We start from the raw sequence: 27,332 nt of genomic DNA, 5'->3' as shown, positions 1-27,332 counted from the left end.
CCCCGTCGTGCCTTCACCATATATACCACCTTTTCCTAGCTACAATCAGTTCTGAAGAAGGGTCACTGGACTCAAAACATTAACTCTGTTTCTCTCGCTCTCTGCTGCCAGCCCTGCTGAGTTTCTCCAGCATTTCTTGCATTTGTTTTAGATTTCTAGCCTCTGCAGTGTTTTGCCTTTAAACAGGGTGACAGAGTTGGGTTAAGAAGATGACACAGGACAGTGGAGCTGAAAGAGAAACTCAGCAATAATTACATCGAATCTTGGAGCCGACTCGAGGGTCATGGACCTCTCTTATATCCTGTCAGCGACAAAAATGGCTTTAAACTCGGGTGGGGCAGTTCTTACTATTGGACAATGATTTGCTCTCCCATCCCTGCAGCAGGTTAAATGGAAGTGGCGAGGTTTCTAATCCCTGGTCTGTTGAGCCTGATGTAGCTCCTGTGTGATCGGTCAGGGGAAGAGGAAAGAGCTGACTTGCTGTCCGTGTCCATGGGAAGCAAGGCTCTGTCTGAGAGGCGTGTGTGCTGTCAGTGCCCCTGTGCACGTCACTCTGGTGCAGGCTGTGTCCAAACACCTACTGCCTCAGGGGGGTTTAAGGCTGGACGTGAGGGGTGAGACGATCCCCACCTTGGAGGAGTGGGTGGGGGGGGGGAGGGGGGAGCAAAAGAGGTGGTGGCGGGGGTGAACAGAAGGGAGTATGAACCCATGGAACGAGCTCAGCACAGACCCAGGTGCTAAATCAATGAAGGAACTGTCAGCACCTTGCCACTTGGGATAGCAGTGGTATTATCACTGGACTGTTAATCCAGAAACCCAGATAACATTCCAGGGACCCAGGTTCGAATCCTGCCATGGCAGATGGTGGAACTTGAATTCAATAAAAACCTGGAATTAAGAATCTAATGATGACTCCCCCATGAATCTATTGTCGGGAAAAACCAACCTGGTTCACTAATGTCCCCACTATCAACTTTTCTTTTAACCGGGTCAGCATTTTTCTAAATCTGGAATAACAAGTGGGGATAGACTTAGAGGGTCATGAGGTTACAGTGTTGGCAATCAAAGACGGTCTCAGGCAGACACAGCACTAATGTCCTTTAGGGAAGGAATCTGCCATCCTTACCTGGTCTGGCTTACATGTGACTCCAGACCCACAGCAATGTGGTTGACTCCAAACTGCCCTCGGGGCAATTAGGAATGGGCAATAAATGCTGCCTGGTCAGCGACACCCTTATCCCGTGAATGAATAAGGGAAATTCAAAACCACGAGCTTGGCCATTATGTTCAGAGCCTGGCCACATATGAATCTGCACTTACACACCCATAACAATCAAACTTACATCCGCTAACCCTTCTGATGACAGAGGGAGCAAAAACAAGAAGGTTCAGGACACAGAATGATAAAAGGTAATTGCCGTGGCTCTCCATTTAGCCTTGGGGAGTAGGCATCATAGAAACTGTGAAAGCATAAAAAATTTTCTGACACTGGCAGCCTTTGGAGGCCTATAGCAGCTGATGACAGTGTAGGGGGCACCTCAGCAGTTTGGAAGTGGAGGTGCTGGTGTTGGACTGGGGTGGACAAGGTCAGAAGTCACATGACACCAGATTATAGTCCAACAGGTTTATTTAAAATCGCAAGCTTTCAAATAAATTTGTTGGACTATGACCTGGTGTCTTGTGATTTTTGACAATGTCAGCAGCATGGTCGCAGCTTTTGAGTATGTTCCTTATTTCAATCGGAGGTCTATGTGCTGTGTCTGCCTGAGACCGTCTTTGATTGCCAACACTGTAACTTCATGGCCCTCTAAGACTATCCCCTCTCGTTATTCCAGATTTAGAAAAATACTCGCTCAGTGATTGTTATACTTGGGGATAGGGTGAGACACAGAAAGGGGGACATCCAAACAGCTCCTACTGTACAAAATTGCTGCTAATCCAAAACGTCAAATTGCGGGTTGCACAGAATACCAAAGCATCATGCTTTATGTAGTGCTTATCATTCCGAGAGGCTTCACAGGAATTGACATCAGGAGACATAAGGGGAAAAGCACTGCGGGTGCTGGAAGTCTGAAACAAAACCCAGAGAATGTTGGAGAAACTCAACATCTATACAGAGAATTAGCATTTCAAGTCCAGTCTGAGTCTTCTTCAGAACCTTGTGCTTATTTGAGGAGCGAGAGCAGCCAAACACTTGACCAAACATTGCAGTGCCTGGGAGTGTCTTAAATTGGAGGTTAAAGGAGGGAGCTCCAGAGTTTAGAAGCTGAAACAGCTAAAGATCATCATCGGGTTATCAACCGATCAAATGGTTGATAACAAGGACACAGTTTGCAAATGCTGTCCAAGTTCACACAGCTTCTGAAATAAAAGCCTTGGTTGTTGTAAGCCCAGCCACAGTCAACAGCGATGAAGATTCTTGAAACACAACCAGAGTGCAGGGATCTAGATGGAGGCTGCCACAGTGGAGGAGATGACAGAAATAGAGTCGAGAGTGTGGTGCTGGAAAAGCACAGCAGGTCAGGTAGCATCCGACGAGCAGTAGAATTGAGATTTCGGGCATAAGCCCTTCGTCAGCATTGGAAGCCCTCACTTTCTCCTTCATGACCGAAATAGAGAAAGGCAAGGTCACCAAGGGACTTGAAAACAAGCAACGGAACTTTAAAATTAATGGGATTGCATCCCACTAAATAGCAAAGGCCTGATAATCTATATACCAGCAAAATGGCCCCAGAAATGATGGATGCATTAGTGGTCATCTCTCACTGTAGACTCTGGAACAGTTTGTATGGATTGGAGGGTAACTATTGCAAACTCACAATCTGAAAAAGGAGTAGAGAGAAAGCCAGCAATTATAGACTGGCTAGTTTGACACCAGCAGTGGGAAAAAGTCCATTACATACGATTTAATAGCAGAGCACTCGGAAAACAGTGACAGGGTTGGACAGAGTCAGCATGGATTTACAAAAGGATGAATCAAGTTTGACAAATATACTGGAATTTTACAAGATATACTGGAATTTTACAAGATGAGTAGAGTTGATAAGGGGGAGCCAGTGGATGTGGTTCACTTGGACTGTCAGAAGGCTTTTAATAATGCCCCTTTAGTGTGCAAAATTAAATCACATAGGATTGGGGACAGCGTACTGACATGGTGAGAGAGAACTGCTTGGCAGACAGGAAACAAAGAGTTGGAATAAATCGGTCCTTTTCTGAGTGAGAGCAAGTGTCTAGTGGGGCACTACAGAGACCAGTGTTTGGAACATAACTATTCACAATATACATTAATGATTTTATATCAGCGAATGGCAGAGCAGGTTCAAAGGGCCGAATGGCATACTCCTGCTCCTATTTTCTGTGCTTCTATGTGACTCTCAGACATTAAGCTGAAGCCCTGGCTAACCTCTCAGGTAGATGTGGAAGAATAAATGACAAGTATTTGGAAAACCATGAGAGTAATCCAAGATGTTCTGGCTCATATATATCTCTTAACTAACATCCCAAAAAAGTCCTTATCATATTGCTGCAGTGGGAGCTTGGTGTGCACAAGTGTACTGCTGAATTTCCTGCATTACAACTACGTCTACATTTCAAAATGATACCACTGACTGTAAAAAACTTTTGTTACATTCTGCGATCATTACTTATGTGGGAGCGTGTCTTTATGAAGGTATGTTTGAAGGATTTAACCTTGAAGTAAAGCCAAGGAGATAAAAGCTTATTATGTCAGAACAGGAAGGGGCACTCAACCTTTGAACCTGTTCTTCCCCTTCAACGAGATGATGGTTGATCTGCATCTTAATTGTCAAATTAAACTCTATCCGACTGAAAACACAGCCATATTGTTCTCAATTGGAATGTTGGACTAAACACTCCCTTCCTTCCCTGTCCAACGAGTAAGATTGTTTAGGCTAAGCTTATGTTCCCTGCTATTTAGAAGGATGAGAGGTTTTCTAATTGATGGTACTGTTCAAATTGTAATTATCCTGACAGCAGTATGGGTGTACCTCCATCACCTAGACGAGAACAATGCGAGAAGGCAGTTCACAACCACCATCTCAAGGGCCACTTAGAATTGGCCATAGATGTTGGACTCAGCAGCAATATCGTGTCCCATGAAAGAATAAAAAATGTCAAATCCCGAAGGGGCTTGACAAGGTGGGTGTCCCTGACTGGTGAACTGAGGAGATGGGATAACAGACTCTGAGTAAGATTTGGTGATCTTGCGGAGGAACATTGATTCAGTATATTTCAAACAGGGCTGGTAGTCATTTTGGAATAAAGGGATAAACTGGGGAAGCAAAATTAGGATTAAAGATCAGGGATAATCTGATGGAACAGGCTAGAAGAGTCAAAACTGCGTAAATTATACAAAGCACTAGTTGGACTACACATCGAAGACCGTGAACAGTTTAGGGCTCACCTTTCTAAGGAAAGATATACTGACCTTGGAGGTTCACTCTGCTGATATAAGGTATATAGAGAGTTTCTCATGAGGAAAGGTTGAGTAGTTGGACCTTTATTCATTGGAATTTAGAAGCTTGGGAGGTGACCTTATTGGAACAAAAAAAGGGCACCTGACAGAGCAGATACTGAAAAGGTAGTTTCCCCTTGTGGGTGTGTGTCGGACTAGGGGACATCATCTCGGAGTAAGAGGTTGGGACAGAGATGAGGAGGAATGTCTTCTCTTATAGGCTCGTGAATCTGTGGAATTCTTTACCACAGAGAGCTTTAAGACTGTGTACAGTCAGTATATTCAAGGCTGAGAGAGACAGATTTTTAATCGGTGACAGAATCGAGGGTTATGGAGAAAAGACAGGAAAGTGGAAATGAGGATTACTAGATCAGATCAGCCATGATCTTATTCAACGGCAGAACAGACTTGATGGGCTGGGTGAAGTTCAGAGTGGTGCTGGAAAAGCACAGTAGGTCAGGCAGCATCCAAACAGCAGGAAAAATCAACGTTTCAGGCAAAAGCCCTTTATCAGGAATGCCTGATGAAGAGCTTTGGCCTGAAACATCGATTTTCCCTGCTTCTCGGATGCTGCCTGACCCGCTGTCCTTTGCCAGCACCACTCTGACCTTGACTCTGATCTCCAGCACCTGTAGGACTCACTTTTGCCTTGATGGGCTGAATGGCCTATGTCTGCTTCTACATTCTGAAGAAGTAGAAAGTGAAGACTGCAGATGCTGGAGATCAGAATCCATAAGATTATAAGACAGAGGAGTGGAAGTAAGGCCATTTGGCCCATCGAGTCCGCTTCGTCATTCAATCATGGCTGATGGGCATTTTAGTGCCACTTACCCGCACTCTCCCTGTATCCCTTAATTCTTTGCGAGATTAAGAATTTATCAATCTCTGCCTTGAAGACATTTAACGTCCCGGCCTCCACTGCGTTCCGTGGCAATGAATTCCACAGGCTCACCACGCTCCGGCTGAAGAAATGTCTCTTCATTTCCATTCTAAATTGACCCCCTCTAATTCTGAGGCTGTGCCCATGGGTTCTAGTATCCCCCGCCTGGCAGAAACAAGTTCCCAGCGTCCACCTTTTCTCAGCCATGCATTATCGTGTAAGTTTCTATTAATACTCCCCTCAACCTTCTAAACTCTAACGAACATAATCTCAGGATCCTCAGCCATTCATCGTATGAGTCGAGAGTGTGGTGCTGGAAAAGCACAGCAGGTCAGGCAGCATCCGAGGAGCAGGAGGATTCCTGATGAAGGGCTGATGCCCAAAGTATTGATTCTCCTGCTCCTCGCATACTGCCTGACCTGCTGTGCTTTTCCAGCACCACACTCTCGACTACATTCTGAAGAAGGGTTACACCTGAAACGTTGACTTCTCCACCTCCTTGAAGCTGCCTGGCCTAATGTGTTCTCCCAGCCTCCTGTTTGTCTACTTATGATTCCAGAATCTGCAGCTTTTTTGTCTCTACATCTTCTGGTCTTATTAAATGATGTGAGGAGCCCCTATTTCTGTTCTTGTTTTCCTACTGCTGGAGCTGCTGCAGAGTTGAATGCTTTGACAGTCTGATTGTTGGGGGTTGTTATAAACACAGGAAGTTGCAGCTGACTGCCAGGTCCAGTGTCTGCATGTGGAAGAGTCCCTGTATTCTGAGAGCAGTGTCACGCCTGTTTAAGCAGTGTTTGTGTAAACACGCAGTTCACTTGTATTTGTAAAAGAAGTTAAATGATTTGAGCCATCTGCAAGACAGTAAAATTCTGCCATGGAATCCAATTAGCCATCTGTTCCTTTTCCTTTCGAGATGTTCCAAGGCTTTTTCGAACAAAGGACAAATTTACTTTTTATTGTTTTCACTGCCTCTGATTTAATCGCTTAACTACACATTATGAGATGTTTAATAGAATTCTCCCCGCGAAGAAACAATTTTCTGGTAGCGTTCCTCAAATGGGATTTGTACCACATCAGCAAGCACTCAGGAAAACACCACAAAGAATGATCAGCTGTCCAACAGCTCTCTCAGTTCCCTGCTTCAGCTCTGGCCTGCTTAGCAATCCTCAGTTTTAATAGCACACCCACCATCTGATGTGCCTTTAGAGACTGAGTGTCGGAGCTGGAGAATTCCTCCTCTGTCTATATATCTGTTCTTCCCTCTTACTGCTGAACTTCAGGAACCCACCGGTGTGGGCAAGAATTTAGCCACTAAATCTTCCAATGTAGCTCCCTATCACCAGTGGTAATGCCCTGTGCTCACAGCTTTGGGAGATTTTGGAAATGGATACGGATGCAGGTACCTTCCACTATACAGTCTTATAGAGACTCTTTGTTCAGCAGCAGCTTATCTGTCTATCTATTTCAGGTCATTTGGGTGGCATGGTGGCTCAGTGGTTAGTGTTGCTGCCTCACAGCACTTCAGACTGCAGTTCGATTCCACCCTCCGGGTGACTGTCTGTATGGAGTTTGCACATTCTCCCCGTGTCTGCGTGGGTTTCCTCTAGGTGTTCAGGTTTCTTCCCACAGTCCAAAGATGTGCAGGTCAGGGTGGATTGGCAATGCCAAATTGTCCATTGTGTCCAAGGATGTGCAGGGTGGACTAGCCATGGGCAATGCAGGGTTTCAGGCATTGGATAGGGGAGTGTGGGTCTGGGTGGGACACTGTTTGGAGGATCAGTGAAGACCTCTCAGGGCCTGAAAGGCTTGCTCCTACACTGTAGGGATTTGATCTAATTCCTGTCACTGCCTAGCTCAGTGTTTACCTGGAAAATCAGAGCAGGAGTAGGCCATTCGGCCCTTTGAGCCTGCTTCACCATTCATTAGGATCATGGCTGATCATCCACTGTTCCTGCTTTCTCCCCCATACCTTTGGCCCAAAGAACTACATCGACATCGTTCTTCATTGTTTCGCACTCAACCGCTTTCTGTGACAAAGAACTTCACAGGGTCACCGAAAAAGAAGGGTAGGGTTAAGTTAACTTAAGGGCGGGATGAGATCTGACTTGGGTCAAATGCCTGATTTTACCCTCATTTTGTCAAGCAGGTAAAATGTAAATGAGTGGGGTTGGAGGAGGGGTTTGAAGATCAGGTGACAGGATGATCAGGTGAGTCAATAGGGAATTACACAAGCTTCCACCCCACTTGGGAACCAACACCCAGTGCTTCAACTAACATTTTGCCAGTGAGTCTATTCCACTTTGGGGAGTAAAGCAGTTAGGTAACAGGCCTTCCCCCAAGGCAGATGAGCTTTTTGAGTTTGGACAACGATCCGTAAGGCCTGTGACTTGACAAGTTCCTGCATTGCTTTGACGGAGCCGACAGTTCATAGAATCCTTACAGTGTGGAAACTGGCCCTTCGGCCCAACAAGTCCACACCAACCCTCCAAAGAGTAACCCATCCATAACCATTCTCCCGACCCTATTATCCAATATTTACGCCTGACTAATGCACCTACCCTACACATTCCTGAACATTTAGCGTGGCCATTTCACTTAACTTACACATCTTTGGAATGTGGGAGGAAACCGGAGCAAACCCATACAGACACGGGGACAATGGGCAAACTCCACACAGACAGTTGCCCGAGGCTGGAATCAAATCCGAGTTCCTGGCACTGTGAGGCAGCAGTGCTAACCACGAAGCCACTGTGCTGCTGTTGTATGGTGGCTAACGAGCTTGTTGTGGTGCCAAGTGCCAAAGTGGGCGTGTCTTTGGTCATGGTTTAATGACACCACATCCTTGTCCTTTCATATCCTGGAGCCATCAGAAAGGGCCACAGAGTTAGTTTTCTCATAATAAACCACCAACCAGGAAGCTGAAGAGAGATCGAGCAATAAGTCTAAAATACCTTGCATACTCATGGTGAGAACGTGGGGCTTGGGAGTTGGTCAGACATTACCCATCCTTAGGAAAGTGGGAGTGAAGGATTTTGCACTCACATGAGTCTCTTTGAGTGTTCATAATTGGGGATGCCTGGAGGTGGGAGGTTAGGAGCAAGGGAGGGAGGAGATGGAGATGGGGACTGTTCCTTCATTGTCACTGGGACTAATCCCTGGAGGTCCCTCCTGAATGGCATTGGAGGTGTTTCCCCCACACGACATGAACACAGCTCAAGAGGGTGACTCACCACCACCTTCTCGAGAGGCGACCAGGGATGGACAATGGGTGCTGAGCTGACCCAGCAATACCCACACCCCAAGATTGAATGTGAAAAAATGAACTGTCCTATCTCAACTTCCAGAATGTCTGGCTGGTTTGTGAATATAATCGGACAGATGCCCATCCTGATGTGACATGTCTTTTGACAAGTGGGAAATCGACTCCCCAGCTCATCCACTAAGCATTCCTGCCCCAATCCAGACGTGACTCTTTCAGAATTTCCTGTGATCTAGTGAGTGAAACTGGTCTTGGATGTCGGATAAGGAATGAGACGGTGAATGCTGAGCTAAAAGAGACAGACAGTACAGCCCAAGGAGAGGTCACTGTCAGCACTCCGAAACCTGTCCTTCCCCCTAGCTTTAGAAATTGAAATGAACTTAGTCTGACATCGGATATAGCCTTTGGGAAATCAGAGGATTTAACCTAACCCTGTAATTACTCAGTAACTACTAATACTAGCTGGAATGAATACTTCACAAGGGATTAGTTTGTTCTGAAAACATTTTGTGACAGTTATAATCTGTTTTGGATGATTGTTTTATTTCAGAGGACTGCAAGATTCAAATAATATGAGAGAAAGTGGGAACAGGAAACTGAGTTGGATGATTAGACACGATCATATTGAATGGCTCGAAGGGCTGAATGGCCGACTCCTGTTCCTAGTTTCTGTTTCGATTCACTTCACCAATAGCAGCTGCGCATCCAGCTTCTCAAAGTTTGGATTTACGTCCTGACCTCTGCTCCTCACACTCCTCCTACTTTGACCAACATTTGGTCACCTGACTTCACATTTCACATCTTTCAAATTCTGTTTGATGATACAGACAGGAAACACCTCACAATGACTTTTAACCCTTTTAAAGCTGGCGTCGAAAGTTGCAAGTTCTTAACCTTGCCCGAAATTAACTTCATCCTGATTACAGAGAGATTTCTCACACTGTAGCCAAGTGCAAGCAATGGCATTGAGCTCACACCCTTTCACACGGAAAAGCCAAGCTCCGAAGTGAAGTTGTGGGACTGGGTCATGCTGTTGGTTAGCTGTGACTGGATACCCTGCGCTGCAGGTGAGAAGAATAACATTTTTTAATCGACTCTACCCTCCACTCCCTCTAAACTTCATTCCCATTGGTGAAAGAGGGCCTGAGCATAAAGGCCATACAGGAATTATTTTCCTAGTTGGGGTGGGCACACTGTTGGGTCAGGCAGAGGAACGTTTACATTGGATTTGCCTTACATTGTACCTGACCTGGGAGTGTTTGATGGGGACAGTGTAGAGAGAGCTTTACTTTGTACCTAACCCCATGTTGTCCCTGTACTGGGAGTGTTTGGAGAGGGACAGTGTAAAGGGAGCTTTACTCTGTATCTAACCCCGTGCTGTTCCTGTCCTGGGAGTGTTTGTGGGGGGACAGTGTAGAGGGGGCTTTAATCTGTACCTAACCCCATGCTGTCCTTGTTGTGGGAGTGTTGGATTGGGACAGTGTCGAGAGAGCTTTACTCTGTATCTAACCGCATGTTGTCCCTGTCTTGGGAGCATTTGAAGGGGATAGTGTAGCGAGAGGTTTATTCTGTATCTAACTCCGTGCTGTCCTTGTCCTGGGAGTGTTTGATGGGGGACAGTTTAGAGAGAGCTTTACTCAGTATCTAACCCAATGCTGTCCTTGTCCTGGGAATGTTTGAAGGGGATAGTGTGGAGGGAAATTTACTCTGTATCTAACCTCATGCTGTGCCTGTCCTGGGAGTGTTTGATGGGGGACAATGTTGAGGACTCTTTACTCCACACTGTCGTACCGCATCACATCTTTTCCTGGCTCCAAGCACCCTCTCTGCGGCAAGCGGAAGTTCTTTTCTACAATTCCCAGAAGGATGTACAGGAACTCCAGAGACGATTCATTGCAGCGAATTAATCTCCATGGATCAGAACTGGTTGAGATCCAAGTTTTAACTATCTGCTGATTTATCTGATGAATATATAAATGAACAAGGCAAAAGTTTGCTGGCTGCAAGAAGGTCAGAAGTGGCCACATATTTGCTGAGTCTGCTTAGGGAAGAGAGACTCAGTGTGTGCATTGTGCCTGGCTCTTTCCCCGGGAGTTTATCTGGTTTTACACAGATTGTCAGCCAAAGATCTAACTTGGAGCTGCAGCTCAGTGCACGTGATTACAATCTACAAGCCAGCGATAGAGAAAACACTCCTTGCTCCCTCTTTTGCCAACAGCTGTCTTCCCCTACACAAGGAATCTCACACTTCCTGCTCTCCTGATAGTTACATAGAACATAGAACATAGAACAGTATAGCACAGAACAGGCCCTTCAGCCCACGATGTTGTGCCGACCACTGATCCTCATGTATGCACCCTCAAATTTCTGTGACCATATGCATGTCCAGTAGTCTCTTAAATGTCCCCAATGACCTCGCTTCCACAACTGCTGCTGGCAACGCATTCCATGCTCTCACAACTCTCTGTGTCAAGAACCCACCTCTGACATTCCCTCTATACTGTCCTCCAACCAGCTTAAAACTATGACCCCTCGTGTTAGTCATTTCTGCCCTGGGAAATAGTTATTGCCCACATGAAACCAAGATCCATTCCATCAACAGCAACATTAACTCACACAAAGTCACAACTCCATGTCCTGAATGCCGTCCCTTCTGCTCCTACAGCTTGCAGCCTCTGGACTGGACTGAATAAAAACAGAAAATGGTTCTTCTGCCCCAGTGAGTAGCACACTTGTGTACACCTTCCACAGGTGCCTGGACTGGGTGGGGACAATAATGACTGAGCTCTGTTCAGGACATTAAAGAGAATTTGACATTAAGCCACACACAGAGTTGGCAAGATGCTTATAAATTCAGTCAAGGTGGAAGGATCTCACAGGGTGTACGTACAGGGAGAGAGAATTCCAGAGTTTGAGCCCAGCAGCTTAAGGCAGTACCACCAGAGGAACTACAGGGACAGGTACACAATCCTTTATCCGAAATCCTTGGGGCCACGTGTTTCTTGGAATTCGGAATTTTTTGGATTTCGGAATAAATGACATTTTCACAATGAAATTAAAAAAATATCACCTAACTGCAGACGCATGTGTGACGAGTATGAGCACTGAGACATAACTGATGCCTGTCCATACTGGACCACGGCACCATGTCACATCTGAGTGATGTGGTTTGAGTGGGGGTGGAGTTGGATCATCTGCTCGCACACCAAAATGACAGTCCCTGAAAATATATCGGATTTCGGAGCTTTTTGGATTTCGGATCAAGGATTGTATACCTGTAGTGCATAAGAGGGCAGGGTTGGATGAGGGTAGTAATGTCTATTGCCAGGAACAGCTGGAATTCCCAGTCAGATCCATTTCATTCACAAACAGCGAAAAGCAGCACGGATCTGAGGCTGAACCTAGCACTTTGGTTAGAAACCAGGCACAGCATTCCCATCGTTTGAACTAATTATTCTTAAAAGGCTACAGGGTCACTGTCCCAGGGAACAGCAGAAACCACACATGGTAATTATCTCTTGATCAACTCTATGCCTCTTCCTGCGCTATCTACACTTGGAAACCGAGGAACAGCAATAGTTCAAGCTTAATTGGGATATTACAGTTCAGTAATTACAAAGAATAGAATTACACACAGGACTGACAGAATCATGTCTAATGTTGAGTCAAAACGATTGTCCGTGGTGTTGCTCGTAAACCAATAAAATTAATTGCAACTTGGGAAAATCATCGAACAGGACAGCAGAAAATGAGGCCATTATGGTGCAGTGGTAGCTTCCCTGCTTCTATGGCAGGAGACTCGGGTTCAAGTTCTAGCTGTTCCAGTGATGTGTAATAATATCACTAAATAAGCTGATCAGAAAGCATTTCGCAGGAGACCATTGCCCCTGGATTTGGTCAGAGTGAGGAAGAAGCAAATTCCAGGACCCCTCTGTATGTGTGAGTGTTAGATCTTGATTAGCACTGCCCTTGTTGTGCAGAGCAACAACAGTCTTTTGGACAGCGAAGGTTACCTCATGTTACAACAGGATCTGGACCAGATGGGCCAATGGGTTGAGGAGTGGCAGATAGAGTATAATTTAGACAAATGCGAGGTGCTACATTTTGGGAAAGCAAATCTTAGCAGGACTTATACACTTATGGTAAGGTCCTGAGGAGTGTTGCTGAACAAAGAGACCTTGGAGTGCAGCTTCATAGCTCCTTGAAAGTGGAGTCGCAGGTAGATAGGATAGTGAAGAAGGCGTTTGGTATGCTTTCCGTTATTGGTCAGAGTATTGAGTACAGGAGTTGGGAGGTCATGTTGCAGCTGTACAGGACATTGGTTAAGCTACTGTTGGAATATTGCGTGCAATTCTGGTCTCCCTGCCAAAGTAAGAATGTTGCGAAACTTGAAAGGGCTCAGAAAAGATTTACAAGGATGTTGCCAGGGTTGGGGATTTGAGCTGTAGGGAGAGATTGGATAGCATGGGGCTGCTTTCCCTGGAGCATCGGAGGCTGAAGGGTGACTTTCTAGAGGTTTATGAAATCATGAAGGGTGTGGATACGAAAAATAGACAAGGTCTTTCCCTGGAGTGGGGGAGTCCAGAACTAGAGGGCATAGGTTTAAGGTGTTAGGATGAGAGGGGGAAGATATAAAAGAGACCTCAGGGTCAACTTTTTCACACAGAGGCTGGTACATGTATGGAATGAGCTGTCAGAGGAACTGGTGGAGGCTAGTGGACTTGCGACATTTAAAATGCATCTGGATGGGTAAATGAACAGGAAGGTTTAGTAGGATATGGGTTGGGTGCTGGCAAATGGGACAAGATTAGGTTGGGACAGCTGGTCAGCATGGATGAGTTGGATTAAGGGTCTATTTCTGCGCTGTACATCTCTATGATTCTAAGACATTAATATCCATTCAGTATGGAAGCAGGCCTCCAACCCATGATCCTGCATTTCCCGAGGCCAATACACTTAACCTGCACATCTTTGGACTGTGGGAGGAAACCCACACAGACACAGGGGAATATGCAAACTTCACACAGACAGTCACCTGAGGGTGGATTCTAACCTGCGTCCCCGCCACTATGAGGCAGCAGTGCAAACCACTGAGCCATCGTGCCAACCAATTTGACCTCTCAGTTGGGGAAGAGATGTTTGGAAAGGGAGCAGATGATTTCTTCCCTCAACCAGTGACTGAAAACCAGGTAATTCTGTCATTGTCAACTTGCTGCAAGGGATCTTCCTGTGCACAGAGTGTCCTGTCATATGAACAACAGAAACCACCTCCAAATTAGGGCAATGTTTGTTTGTAAATCGGCACGCAGAAAGAAAAAGGACTTTTCTTTTGTTTTATTATGTCATGATAATGCAGGAAGGATCCAGTGAATGAGGATGTTTATTACACAGAAATTAAACATCTGCAGCAAATGGACAAGAAGTGAAAGATCTTTTTCCAGCTCATTGCAGGCAAAGCTTCATTTCCTCAGCCTTATTATCACAAGCACTGGCTCTTCAGTCACAGGAGGTGTCACTGTATGGTGAGCTGGGCCCACAGTGTGTCCAGGGGAAAAAGTACTGTGACCAACTACTCCAGCTCCCAGCGAGTCCCCCCGCACTGCACTGAAAAGAAATCAAACCCAACTGTAGAGCTGGATGAGAACAGCAGACCTCACAGACACTGGGGATGCATCCAATCTTCCTGAGGCTTTGCAAGATTGCACACAGATCATTGCTTTCTGGAGCTCGGGAAATTCCATCATCTGCTCTGACGGCTGCTTGCACGTTGGGAAGTCACAAGTTCAGCAAATTATTGGAGTAATGAAGAGAAAGCAAAACTGATCTCTGTCTAACCCAGGGCTGTCCCTGTCCTGGTAGTGTTTGATGGGAACAGCATCAAGTGAGCTTTACACTGTATCTAACCCCATACTGTCCCTGTCCTGGGAGTGTTTGATGGGGGGACAGTGTAGAGGTACCTTTACTCTGTATCTAACCCCATACTATCCCTGTTGAGAGTGTGTTGTTGGAAAAGCACAGCAGGTCAGGCAGCATCCAAGGAGCAGGAGAATCGATGTTTCAGGTATAAGCTCTTGATCAGTCTACCCATACTATTCCTGTACTGGGAGTGTTTGATGGGGACAGTGTAGATGGAGCTTTACTCTGTATCTCACCCCATGCTGTCCCTGTGCTGGGAGTGTTTGATGGGGACAGAGTCGAGAGAGCTTTACTCTGTATCTAACTCCCCTGTCCCGGGAGTGTTTGATGGGGCTCAGACTCTCATACTCCCACACCATAACTGATTAGCCTCCCAATCATCATTGTGAAGGGGTCACTGAAGGTATGAGACATTGGAGGGTAATTTCTACAAGTGGAGTAGAATTCGCCCAATGGGAGAGGGGAGTGAGATTGTCAAAGTGCACCAAACTGTACACAGAGTGAAAACTAACATGGGCTCCCTCTGAGCAGTCCTGATATCCCTCCAGCAGATGGCGTTACCTCCTGCTGCACCGCATGAGAAACATATTGATTTAATTGGGAAGAGAGAAAAAAAATCAACATTGATTGACTATCAGGAAGTATTGATCTGAGGTTGAAAGTACAAAGAGTGGCTTGGGCAGATCAATGGGTTAATTGGAGTTGTATCCTTCAAATCATTGAGAGCTAGGAATTGGGGTTTTTGGCAAAGAGAAAATTTCTCAATCACTGATCAGGTTTTTGCAGAATTGTTTAGATCTTATATCATTATATGCCTTGGCTGCTTGAATTCTCCTCCACACATGTTTAAAGGAGGCAGTGATGTAATGGCAATATCGCTGGGTTTATAATTCAGAGCCCAGATTAATGTTCTGGGGGCAAGGGTTCAAATCTGATCATGGGAGATGGTGACATTTACATTAATTGGAATGTGAGGACAATGGTTCCCATGTTATCACTGTTTATTATTGTCAAAAACCTGTCAAGTTCGCTGATGGTCTTTGGGGAAGGAAATCTTCCACCTTTACCTGGTCTGGCTTACATGTGTCTCGAGATACATGGAAACACCATCCACTGCAAGTTCCCCTCCAAGCCACTCACCCATCCCGACTTGGAAATGTATTGCCGTTCCTTCACTGTCACCATGTCAAAACCCTGGAATTCCCTCCATAAAGGCATTGTGGGTCAACCCACAGCACATGGACTACAGCTATTCAAGAAGGCAGCTCACTCCACCTACTCAAGTGACAACTAGGGATGGGCAATAAATGCTGGTTGTGCTAATGATACCTGCATATGCCCCATGAATGAATACTAAAAGAAGTTGACTCTTACCTGTCCTCTGTACAATTAGGGATGGTCGATAATTGATAACTGCATCCCATGAATGAATTTATAAAATGAGATTTGAAAAGCTTTGGGAAGGCCAAGATTTATGACCTATCCACTAAGTGATATGGAGTGGCATGGTGGTTAGCACTGCTGCCTTATAGCGCCAGTTACCCGGGTTCAATTCTAGCCCTTAGGTGGAGTTTGCACATTCTCCCTGTGTCTGTGCGGGTTCCTTCCATGTGCTCCAGTTTCATCCCAAAATCCAAAGATGTGCAAGTGAGATGGAATAGCCATGCTAAATTGCCTGTAGTGTTCAGGAATGTGTAGGTTAGGTGCATTAGTCAGGGGTAAATGTAGAGTAATAGGGGAATGGGTCTGGTGGGATACTCATCGGAGGGTTGGTGTGGACTTGCTGGGCTGAATGGCCTGTTTCCACACTGTAGGGATTCTATTATCCCAACAGAAGGTAGTGGTGAGTCTTTTTTTTTGAGCTGCAACAGTCCATGTGTGGTCGGAACACCCAAGATGCTGATAGGAAGGGATTTTCGGGATTTTGACCTAACCCCAGTACAGGATTGATACTTCCTCCATTCTCTCCACCTTCTCCCTCCTGGTACCCTGATGCCTCCAAATTTCTTGGACATTCCTGACTATAAACATCTAAGAGGCTTCTATGAATGCAAAAGGGGGGAGTGATGGCTGAGTGGTATTACCACTGGACTCATAAAGGGCTTTTGCCCAAAATGTCGACTCTCCGGCTCCTTGGATGCTGCCTGATCTGCTGTGCTTTTCCAGCAACACACTTATTGACTGATCTCCAGCATCTGCCGTCCTCATTTTCTCCTTATCACTGGACTGTCTCGAGACCCAGGTAACATCCTGGGGACCTGGGTTCAAATGCCTCCACAGCAGATAGTGGAATCTCAATTCGGTATCAATCTGAAATTGGAAGCCTAATGATGACCATGAACGAACTGTTAGGAAAATCCATCTGGTTCACGAAAGTCATTTGGGAAAGGAACCTGCCATCCTTACCTGGTCACGTGATTCCAGACCCACAACAATGTGGCTGAGTCTTAACTGTCCACTGGATAATTAGGGATGAAGTGAGGATTGTGGATGCTGGGGGGCTTATGATGAGGGATGATGAAGGGTTTATGCCCGAAACGTTGATTCTCCTGTTCCTCAGATGCTGCCTGACCTGCTGTGCTTTTCCAGCAGCAGACTCTCGACGACAATAGGCAACAAATGCTGACCTAGCCAGTGATACACTCATCCTGTCAATGAATAATAAAACGCTTTGCTCCTACTTTCCCAAAGGACAGTTTGAGGTCCAGACCAACTCCCATTTCGCATGTTTACACCCATGGTTCTCAGGTCTGTGATTTTGCATGGAACAAAATAACTCTATGGCATTTTGTGACAGTCGAAGATATGACATAACAAGGCTGTCATATCACCACTTTTAACTGATGCCCCAAGCACCCTGACCCCCACCAGCCATATTGGTACTTGACACCACAACACGCTTGTCAGCTACCACACGACTCTCAGCACCATCAGCACGTGCAGGAAATTGTCAGCGTCCGCCTTAATGACCGTAACCACTGCCTAACATCAGAAAGCTCGTCAGCTTTCTTAACAGCGCAAACCGAAGGGGAACGTGTGCTGTGAGAGATACAAGGACCCCTTCAGCAGCACTGAAGCTTGTTTTGGGAAACAAGAGAAATGAAAATGGCTACTGATCTCAAAAGAAGAAAGTGAGGACTGCAGATGCTGGAGATCAGAGCTGAAAATGTGTTGCTGGAAAAGCACAGCAGGTCAGGCAGCATTAGGAAGGGCTCATGCCCGAAACGTCAATTCTCCTGCTCCTTGGATGCTGCCTGACCTGCTGCGCTTTTCCAGCAACACATTTTCAATACGACCTCAAAAGCTTGCGGGCGCTTTGCCATTCAACATTGCGTCTTATCAATGTGCAGCCAGCAATGAGCCCTCATCAATCTCTGACTTCTCTCCTTCCTCCCCCACCCTGTCTGTCCCAGCCCCAGGACCCTGTGGCGTTCGGTCAAACCTGTCAGCTTTGCCATCAATGCAGCAACAGACCGTCTGCCCATTGTACTGCTGAACCTCTGAACCTCCAAATGAAACAACCCTTGTCCCAACTCTGTCCCCATCCCCAAAACTGCACCACGTCGCAATCAATCATTGCTCTCTTTCCTTGCTGACATACACTGGCACCAGCTAAGCAATGTCTTAGATTTTTAGAATCTAATTCTTGTTTTCCAATCCCTCCATGGCATCCTCCATCCTTCTGTCTGTAATCTCCTGACTCACAAACCTCCAAGATGTCTGTGCTCCTCTAATTCTGGTCTCTTGAACCCCCCGATTTTAACTAGAATTAAAAGGAGGCTGTGCTTTAATCACGTGGATGCTAAACTCTGCAATTCCCTCTCTACACTTTTTCTGCTCCTCTCTCCCTCCATTAAGGTGTTCCATACAGCCAACCTCTTTAACCAAGCCTTCGCTGACCTTAACTAATATCTCCTTCTCCAGAACAATCACAAATTCTGTTTGTAATCACCGCTGTGGAGAGTCCTGAGTCATTTTAACCAAGTTAAGCTCGATGCAGAAATGAAAGTTGTTGTTGTTTGGTCTTACTTAAACACACACCGGTCACCAATGTGAGTCCAACATGGAATGTCATGCAGTGATTTTGCACCTGTTATAGAGTCATAGAGATGTACAGCACGGAAATGGACCCTTCGGTCCAACCCGTCCATGCCGACCAGATATCCCAACCCAAACTAGTCCCACCTGCCAGCACCTGGCCCATATCCCTCCAAACCCTTCCTATTCATATACCCATCCAAATGCCTTTTAAATGTTGTAATTGTACCAGCCCCCACCACTTCCTTTGGCAGCTCATTCCATACACGCACCACCCTCTGCGTGAAAAAGTTGCCCCTTAGGTCTCTTTTATATCTTTCCCCTCTTACACTAAACCTATGCCCTCTAGTGCTGGACTCCCCCCACCCCAGGGAAAAGACTTTGTCTATTTATCCTATCCATGCCTCTCATGATTTTATAAATCTCTATAAGGTCACCCCTCAGCCACTGATGCTCCAGGGAAAACAGCCCCAGCCTATTCAACCTTTCCCTAGAGCTCAAATCCTCCAATCCCTGCAACATCCTTGAAACTTTTTTCTGAATCCTTTCAAGTTATTCTACAGGCAAAAACAAAAGCAACAGCCTTATGGGAACAAAGTCACATACACACCTGATTGGGGAATCAACCCATCACTGGGTGCAGCCACAAATTCTTTAATGTTATTGCCTGCAGCTTGGTGGTCAATTCTCCTGACCTGTCTTTAGAGAGTTGTAGTTAATAACCAATTGGTATGTGGGAACTGAGCACATAATCCATGAATGGCATGCCAGTGCAGTACTGAGGGAATGCAGCAATGACTCAGAGAGGGCAGCACTGTCTAAGGGAGTGCAGCACTGTCTGAGGGACTGACACGCCAGTGCAGCACAGAGGGGGAGCAGCACTGACTGAGGGAGTGCAGCATTGTCTGACGGAGTGCAGAATTGTCTGAGGGAATGCAGCACTGACTGAGGGAGTGCAGCACTAACTGAGGGAGTGCAGCACTGACTGAGGGAATACAGCACTGACAGAGGGAGTGCAGCACTGACTGAGGGAGCATAGCACTGACAGAGGGAGTGCAGCACTGACTGAGGGAGCATAGCACTGACAGAGGGAGTGCAGCACTGACTGAGGGAGTACAGCACTGACTGAGGGAATGCAGCACTGACTGAGGGAATGCAATATTGACTGAGGGAATGCAATATTGACTGAGGGATGCACCACTGACTGAAGTAGTGCAGCACTGTCTGAGGGAATGCAGCACTGACGGAGGGAGTGCAGCACTGACTGAGGGAGTACAGCACTGACTGAGGGAATGCAGCACTGACTGAGGGAGTGCAGCACTGACTGAGGGGGTACAGCACTGACTGAGGGAATGCAATACTGACTGAGGGAATGCAATATTGACTGAGGGAATGCAGCACTGACTGAGGGAATGCAGCAATGACTGAGGGAGTACAGCACTGACTGAGGGAATGCAATATTGACTGAGGGAATGCAGCACTGACTGAGGGCGTGCAACACTGACTGTGGGAGTACAGCACTGACTGAGGGAATGCAGCACTGACTGAGGGAATGCAGCACTGGCTGAGGGAATGCAGCACTGGCTGAGGGTGTGCAGCACTGACTGAGGGAGTGCAGCACTGACTGAGGGAGTGCAGCACTGACTGAGGGAGTATAGCACTGTCTGAGGGAGTACAGCACTGACTGAGGGAGTACAGCACTGACTGAGGGAGTGCAGCACTGACTGAGGGAGTATAGCACTGTCTGAGGGAGTACAGCACTGACTGAGGGAGTGCAGCACTGACTGAGGACATGCAGCAATGACTGAGGGAGTACAACACTGACTGAGGGAGTACAGCACTGACTGAGGGATTGCAGCACTGACTGAGGGATTACAGCACTGACTGAGGGAGTATAGCACTGTCTGAGGGAGTAGAGCACTGACTGAGGGAGTGCGGCACTGCCTGAGGGAATTCAGCACTGACTGTGTGAGTGCAGCACTGTCAGAGGTCGTGCAGTGCTGACTGAGGGAATGCAGCACTGACTGAGGGAGCGCAGCACTATCTGAGGGAGTACAGCACTGACTGAGGGAGTGCAGCACTGACTATGTGAGTGCAGCACTGTCAGAGAGTGTGCAGTGCTGACTGAGGGAATGCAGGACCGACTGAGGGAGTACAGCAATGAGTGAGGGAGTGCAGCAGTGTTTGAGGGTGTACAGCACTGACTGAGGGAATGCAGCAGGGACTCAGGGAGTGCAGCACTGTCTAAGGGAATGCAGCACTGACTGAGGGAGTGCAGCACTGTCTGAGAGATTGCAGCACTGACTGAGGGAGTGCAGCACTGACTGAGGGAGTACAGCACTGACTGAGGGAATGCAGCACTGTCCGAGGGAGTGCAGCACTGACTGAGGGAGTGCAGCACTGACTGAGGGAGCGCAGCACTGTCTGAGGGAACGCAGCACTGTCTGAGGGAGTACAGCACTGACAGAGGAAGTTCAGCACTGACTGAGGGAATGCAGCACTGACTGAGGGAGTACAGCACTGACTGAGGGAATGCAATACTGACTGACGGAATGCAATATTGACTGATGGAATGCAATATTGACTGATGGAATACAGCACTGACTGAGAAAATGCAGAACTATCTGAGGGAGTGCAGCACTGACTGAGGGAGAGCGGCACTGACTGAGGGAATTCAGCACTGACTGAGGGCATGCAGCACTGACTCAGGGAATGCAGCACTGTCTGAGAGATTGCAGCACTGACTGTGGGAGTACATCACTGACTGAAAGAGTGCAGCACTGTCTGAGAGATTGCAGCACTGACTGAGGGAGTACAACACTGACTGAGGGCGTGCAGCACTGACTGAGGGAGTGCAGCACCGACTGAGGGCGTGCAGCACTGACTGAGGGAGTGCAGCACTGACTGAGGGAGTACAGCGCTGACTGAGGGAGTGCAGCACTAACTGAAGGAATGCAGCACTGATTGAGGGAGTACAGCACTGACTGACGGATTTCAGCACTGACTGAGGGAGTATAGCACTGACCGAGGGCATGCAATACTGACTGACGGAATGCAATATTGACTGATGGAATACAGCACTGACTGAGAAAATGCAGAACTATCTGAGGGAGTGCAGCACTGACTGAGGGAGAGCGGCACTGACTGAGGGAATTCAGCACAGACTGAGGGAGTGCAGCACTGACTGAGGGAATTCAGCACAGACTGAGGGAGTGCAGCACTGACTGAGGGAGTGCAGCACTGACTGAGGGCGGGCAGCACTGACTGACGGATTTCAGCACTGACTGAGGGAGTATAGCACTGTCTGAGGGAGTGCAGCACTGACTGAGGGAGTACAGCACTGACTGAGGGCGTGCAGCACTGACTGAGGGCGTGCAGCACTGTCTGAGGGAATGCAGCACTGACTGAGGGAGTGCGGCACTGACTGAGGGCGTTCAGCACTGACTGAGGGAGTGCGGCACTGACTGAGGGTGTTCAGCACTGACTGAGGGAGTGCGGCACTGACTGAGGGCGTTCAGCACTGACTGAGGGAGTGCAGTACTGTCTGAGGGAGTACAACACTGACTGAGGGAGTACAGCACTAACTGAAGGAATGCAGCACTGATTGAGGGAGTGCAGCAATGACTGAGGGAGTACAGCACTGACTGAGGGAGTGCAGTACTGTCTGAGGGAGTACAGCACTGACTGAGGGAGTTCAGCACTGACTGAGGGAGTGCAGCACTGACTGAGGGAGTACAGCACTGACTGAGGGAGTACAGCACTGACTGAGGGAGTGCAGCACTAACTGAAGGAATGCAGCACTGATTGAGGGAATGCAGCACTGACTGATAGAGTGCAGCACTGTCTGAGGGAATGCTGCACTGACTGAGGGAGTACAGCACTAACTGAGGGAATGCAGCACTGTCTGAGGGAGTGCAGCACTGTCTGAGGGAATGCTGCACTGACTGAGGGAGTACAGCACTAACTGAGGGAATGCAGCACTGTCTGAGGGAGTGCAGCACTGTCTGAGGGAATGCTGCACTGACTGAGGGAGTACAGCACTAACTGAGGGAATGCAGCACTGTCTGAGGGAGTGCAGCACTGTCTGAGGGAATGCAGCACTGTCTGAGGGAGTGCAGCACTGACTGAGGGATTTCAGCACTAACTGAGGGAATGTAGCACTGATTGAGGGAGTGCAGCACTGACCGAGGAGCTGTCTTTCAGGTGAGATGTAAAGCTGAACTCTTGCGCCTCCTTTCTGATGGGGGTAATACATCCTCTAGCACTGGTTAATTAGCGCGTGGAAGTTTCAATCTGCTATCCCGTGCAACATTTATTCCTGAAGAAATAAAACAAACGTGCTATCTGCTCTTTCTCATTTTGCTGGGTGTGGGAGCTGACAGTGCATAAATTGGCTGCTGAATTACTGACATTACAATACTGACCATGGTTCAAAAACTCTTCATTGGCTGAAATGTACTCCAAGATCCCCTAAGCATTATAACAAAATGCAAGTCTTGTTTTCTGTTCAATCTGTCACTGCCAAGCCACTGGAGTCATTCAGCCCATCGATGCCAATGCTGGCTCTCTTCCAGTGCAATCCCCAAATGATTCCTGCTGTCTTTCTGTTTCCACAGAGCCCAGTCAGTATCTCGCCCTGTCTCGAAAGACGTCTAGTAAATGAAACCTTGACAACAGCAACCCTATCCCTTCAGCATGTTAGACAAAGGATGGGCAGCTGAGGGCAGTGTTATAGGGACATGTGGCAGCAGTTCTCAATAACAGGATCTGAGAAAAACAGGGAAACAGCATTCTCAGGCAGCTCATGTCAATGTACCACCCAATGCACAGGCCACATTCTAATCCCTCATCTACATTCACCAAAACTTACAAAAATCAAAAGCAGTCTCATTGAAATATACAAGATTCTGAACAGGCCTGACAGGCTAGGTGTGGAGAACTTACCTCTGCTGGACCATGTCCCAGCTCTGATTACAGACATGCAGTTCATGTCAATCCTTGTTGACACTGTCCTTTCATCACACCTGAGAGAATATGTAAGACTCTGTCCCTCTAACAACCGACCTCTGTATCACATCCAATCAATTACTGCGTGTGTGTGTGTGTATCTGTGAGCATGACCATTTTGGGTGTGTCCATTTATTGTGTATATGTTTGCATCACTGTTTTGTGTGTGCATGTGTCTGTATGTGTGTGCACGTTTGTGAACATGTAAGTGTGTGTGTGTGTGTGTGCGTGAATGTTTGTGTCTGTATACATGTGTGTGCATGCACGTATGTGTATATGTGTATGTGTGCATGCATGTGTGTCTGTATAGGGGTGTGTGCATGTGCAGGTGTCTGTGTACGTGTGTGTGCATATAGGTGCATGTGTATATGTGTGCAGGTGTGTGTGTGTCTGTGCGCATGTGTGTGTCTGTGTGTGTTTATGTGTAAGTGTGTGTATGTGTGTCTATAGGTATTTGTGTGTAGATGTGTGTATATGTGTAAGTACGTGTGTGTGTATGTGTAGATGTGTGCATGTGTAAGTGTAGGTGTGTGTATGTGTAAGTACGTGTCCGTGTGTGTATGTGTGTGTGTAATTGTGTGTGTATGTGTATGTGTATGTGTACGTGTGTGTGTAAGTATAGGTGTGTGTAGTAGGTGAGTATGTAAGTGTGTGTGCATGTGTGTATGTAGGTGTGTGTGTATGTGTAAGTGTGTGTCTATGTATGTGTGTGTGTGTGTATGTGTAAGTGTGTGTCTATGTATGTGTGTGTGTGTGTACGCCTTTGTGTGTATGTGCAGGTGCATGCGTATGTGTAAGTAGGTGTGTGTCTCTGTGTGTGTATGTGTAAAAGTGTGTGAGTATGTTTGTGTGTCTAAGTGTGTGTGTAAGTGTGTGTAGGTGTGTGTGAGTGTGTGGTGTTGGTGTAGGTGTGTGTGTAGATGTGTATGTGTGTGAGTGTAGCTGTGTGTAGTGTTTGCGTAGGTGTGTGTTTATGTGTGTGTGTATAAGTATTTGTGTGTAGATGTGTGTGCATGTGTGAGTGTATGTGAGCGTGTGTGTTTGTGTGTCTGTGTGTATGTATGTACATGTGTAGGTGTGTGTGTGTAGATGTGTGCGTGTGTGTAGGGATGTGTGTGTGAATGTAAGTGTAGGTGTGTGTGTGTAGATGTGTGCGTGTGTGTAGCTGCGTGCATGTGTGTGTGTGCGCGTTTGTGTGTGTGTGTTTGTGTGTTTGTGTGTGTGTGTGTATGTATGTGTGTGTGTAGGTGTGTGGCTGCTTGCAGAAGAACAACAAGAAAAACAGAATTTTTCACCCCAACCCCCACCCTCACCCCACCGCCCCCAAGAGAGGCTTCGAAACACTGCCATTTGTCTCAGTCCGAGTGTGCCCTCGATAAACCTGGAAGGGACAGTCATAGAAAGACCATTGCTGTTAATGAGTGCTGGGGAATAGCTGGATTCCTGACCTCTGTGTACAAACAGAACATTCTCAACGCATTCTGAGAAACACAGTGAGAAAAAAATTCACCTCCTTCCCCTTTAGCCTCTTCCCCTCCTTTAACCCCCACCCCCCCCCCCCAGACAAAGCTTCGAGGCTGTCAAAGAACAAGGAGTCAGTTCATTTCATGTAGCACAATTGGCCCCATTGGTGGCTTGTTTGAGCTGTATTAGGAAACACCTTAGACCTTGCTTCTAGTTAAAACTGAGGCCTTGACATATTATATCATTGAGCTGGCACATCCCCCTCTGCTCTGTCCCAGCATCAATTACTGTGTGCTCAGAAACCATGTGCGCTACAATCGTCAGCGATAAAGTCTTAATCTTTGTGCCCCGACCTGAACTCTGACCCCTGAAAGGTCACCCTTTCCCCATGTAGCTTACACCAATCGGTCAAAGCTCTCCCTACAACTGCAAGGACTCAAGCCTTTTTTTAACCGCACACTTTGCTCCAAATCCCTGTTGTCCCATTTGCACATGAAGTTGATTTATTTTCCGAATTCTTGGTCAGAAACTGAGCTGCCTGGAAAAGTGCACCGAGCAGCTGCTTCGCGCTCAGAATGTGTGGACTTTCACCCGTCTAGAAACTACTAGACACAAACTCGGTGGGCAATGTGTAGCCTACATACACACATGTGATGCACACATCCAAGTGGGTTGGTGTATATACTTGGAAGAGAGTGGTCCATGCCCTCCATCTGTTGACTTGCCCTTTGAGGTGTTACAGGTCTTTGTTTAAAAAAAGATTTGTAATGAAAAGGCATCAGCTTGTTATGTGAAGTGATCAGCGTTTCTGTAACTTTGCAGTTGTCATCAATCTGATCTGGTTAATGAACACTTTTATAAAACAACTTCGTTTCAGACGGACGACAACATAGATGCAGGATGGATGTTCCTGAGGAGTAGGGAGCCCTGAACCAAATGTTCCAAAGTACTTGAAATGTCCTAACATTCAAGGCTATAGACTGAGTCCTGGAAAGTGGGATTAGTGTAGATTTAACATGGCTTTTGTCAGTACACACTCAATGGATCAAATGGCCTTAATCTGCACTGTACAATTCTATGATATGAACCAACAGTTGTACTGTAAGGCTACAGGGTAGATTGTTTAGCACTGGGATGAGGAGAAATGTTTTCACCCAGAGAGTGGGGAGCCTGTGGAATTCTCTGCCACAGAAAGCATTGAGACCAAAACATCAAATGTTCTCAGGAAGCCACTAGACATAGTCCTTAGGGCTAAAGGGATCAAGGAGTATGGAGAGCAAGGGGAAGAGGGGACTGAGTTGGACAGTCAACCATGATCATATTGAATGGTGCAGCAGGTTCGAAGGGCTGAATGGCCTCCTTCTGCTCCAAGCTTCTGTTTTCGCATAAATGCAAATTTCTGATCTTGTTCTGGTCTCCCTGTGGGATGCTTCATAGAAGAAAGGCTCTGCATTTCTATAGCAACTTACTCAACCTCAGAGTGTTGGAATGTGCTTCACAGACAAGGAAGTACATTTTCTATTGCTGTCATGTGGGCAGCACAGTGAATAGCCACACTGCAGAATACCACAGTCAGCAATGTGAAGATGACCAGGCAGACGGTTTAAAAGCTGGCATTTGAAGGACGGACATTGTTGACCTTTGAAATAAGGCCAGCTGAGGCCAGTAACAGTGCGCTCCACTTCGGTGTACTATTCCTCACATTTTTATTCACATACTCTCAACAATCCTTCTTCAACCTGCAACCACTAGTATCTCAAGAGAACACCATCTCCTGCAGGTTCCCCTCCGAGCCACTCACCACCCTAGCTTGGAAGTATTTCTCCGTTCCTTCACTGTTGCTGGGTCGAAATCTTGGAATTCTCTCCCTGAGAGCATTGTGGCTACCACCCCAAAGAATACACTGGGCTACCAACCCCTTGTCAGACAAGTAACAGACATCAGCCTGGCCAGGAACACCTAGATGCTGAGACTAATTTACCTTTTTAAACATGTCATGTTTCCTGAAATTGAGTGGCTTTCATTTGCTTTTTGGGAATGGCTATGGACCGTCCAACTCAGTCCCCTGTTCCCCCTTGCTCTCCATACTCCTTGATCCCTTTAGCCCTAAGGACTATGTCTAGTGGCTTCCTGAGAACATTTGATGTTTTGGTCTCAGTGCTTTCTGTGGCAGAGGATTCCACAGGCTCCCCACTCTCTGGGTGAAAACATTTCTCCTCATCCCACTGCTAAACAATCTACCCTGTAGCCTTACAGTACAACTGTTCGTTCATATCATAGAATTGTACAAATCA

General features: G+C 46.9%; 1 protein-coding gene across 8 annotated transcripts in view; it reads right to left on the bottom strand.

The window, feature by feature from the left end:
- The window catches only part of robo2 (roundabout, axon guidance receptor, homolog 2 (Drosophila)), a 1,634,458-nt gene that overhangs the window by 365,352 nt on the left and 1,241,774 nt on the right, over positions 1–27,332 (bottom strand). The gene's annotated exons all lie outside the window — the stretch shown is intronic.

The sequence above is a fragment of the Chiloscyllium punctatum genome, chromosome 15 (assembly GCF_047496795.1).
Source record: "Chiloscyllium punctatum isolate Juve2018m chromosome 15, sChiPun1.3, whole genome shotgun sequence".
Lineage (NCBI taxonomy): Eukaryota > Metazoa > Chordata > Chondrichthyes > Orectolobiformes > Hemiscylliidae > Chiloscyllium > Chiloscyllium punctatum.
This window is presented reverse-complemented; position numbering and strand designations above follow the sequence as displayed.